This window comes from Mastomys coucha, unplaced genomic scaffold (genome assembly GCF_008632895.1).
Source record: "Mastomys coucha isolate ucsf_1 unplaced genomic scaffold, UCSF_Mcou_1 pScaffold3, whole genome shotgun sequence".
NCBI lineage: Eukaryota > Metazoa > Chordata > Mammalia > Rodentia > Muridae > Mastomys > Mastomys coucha.
In genome coordinates this window covers 27,407,104-27,408,603 of record NW_022196909.1, presented here as the reverse complement: position 1 = coordinate 27,408,603, position 1,500 = coordinate 27,407,104, and the positions used below count along the sequence as shown (strand labels likewise).

Here is a 1,500-nt window from a genome sequence, read left to right as displayed (position 1 = left end):
CCAGTTACACCAGCACTTCCTAGGCACGGGCAAGAAAAATGGCATCAAGGTCCAAGGTGGCCTTGGAAAAGAGGGAAGAAAGAAATGGAGGGAGAAAGAAAGAGGGAGCAGGGAGAGAGAAACCAAAGTGTATTACAAAGGCGCCACGTGACTTAACTGGCTTCTAACAGAGAGAGGAATCTTAGAAAGAACTGGGGCTCCGGCCATGTGTGTGGAGTAGGGGACCTCCCCCAGGAACTACTTCAAAGGAAAGCTGGCACATGGGAGCTACCAAGTATGGGTGTATTTGCTCAAAAAAATAAACAGTCTCACTCAGGCGGGGCGTAGGTCTGTAATCACAGCTCCTCAGAGAATAACGAAGGGGGGAGGCACCATTAAAGTACGAGGCTCGCCTGGGCAGCTCAGGGGGACCATATTTCAAGACAAATAAGATGAGACCTGCAATCTTGCTCAGTAGTAGAGCATTTGCCTATCATGCTGGAGGCCCTGGGTTCAATCCCCAGTACTGGGAGGACCAAAAACAAAAACAAAAAAACAAAAACCAACCAACCAAACAAACAAAAAAAAACAGGAAAAAAATCCCACCCTTCCCTATGGTGCCACGGACTATGTCTGAGGTTGCGAGGGTGATTTTGAACTTTTGATCCTTCAGAGTGCTAGGATTGCAGGTGCACATCACCATGCCCAGCTTGCGGAGGTCTATCCTTGAGCTTCATGCCTGCCAGGCATGCACCTGTCAACTACATCCTACCTGCTTTGGCCTGATTCTATTTTTTGTTGTTGTTGTTGTTGTTATTTTTTAAATGGATGTGGGTGTTTTTCCTGCATGTATGTCTGTGTGACACATGCATGCATTGCTCAAGGTGGCCAGAAAGAAGATGCTAGATCCCTTGGGACTGCAGTTGCAGGTGGTTGCGAGCCACTGTGTGGGTGCTAGGATTTGAACCAGGCTACTCAGGAAGAGCAGCCAGTGCTCTTAAGCACTGGGCCATTTGTCCAGCTGATTCTTTTGAAAGGTAAACCGGAGTGCTTGTCTCCCAGGTCTCGCTGGCTCAAAGCCTCACAAGGAGCTTTCCCTGTTGGAGCACCAGCCCAAGAGCAGACCGTGACCTCAGGGCTCTTGGTTCTCTCTGCAGGGAACTCTTGTCTAGGCTGCGGGGCAGAGTCAGTTGCTCCAGTTTTTGCTCAAATGTAAACTGCACACCCCTCCCCACACCCAGCCCAGTGCCTAAGAGCATCAGCACTTCCTGCCCACCTTCACACATTATGTTTGTCTACTACATTATGTTTATCTCCCTCCACCCAGGCTGTCAGCACTTGCAAATATATATATATATATGTATATATATACACACACATATTATGTATAATTTGCAATAACTATAAATTTTATATCATATGTTATATAGTATATATAGTATATTATATTTATAATATATAGTATATCAACATAATATGATAATATATCACATATCATATAATATACTATATAGCATATAT

The 1,500-nt window shown here is 45.1% G+C and overlaps 1 protein-coding gene across 1 annotated transcript in view; it reads right to left on the bottom strand.

Moving 5' to 3' along the window:
* The window catches only part of Tacr2 (tachykinin receptor 2), a 14,616-nt gene that overhangs the window by 800 nt on the left and 12,316 nt on the right, over positions 1–1,500 (bottom strand). The gene's annotated exons all lie outside the window — the stretch shown is intronic.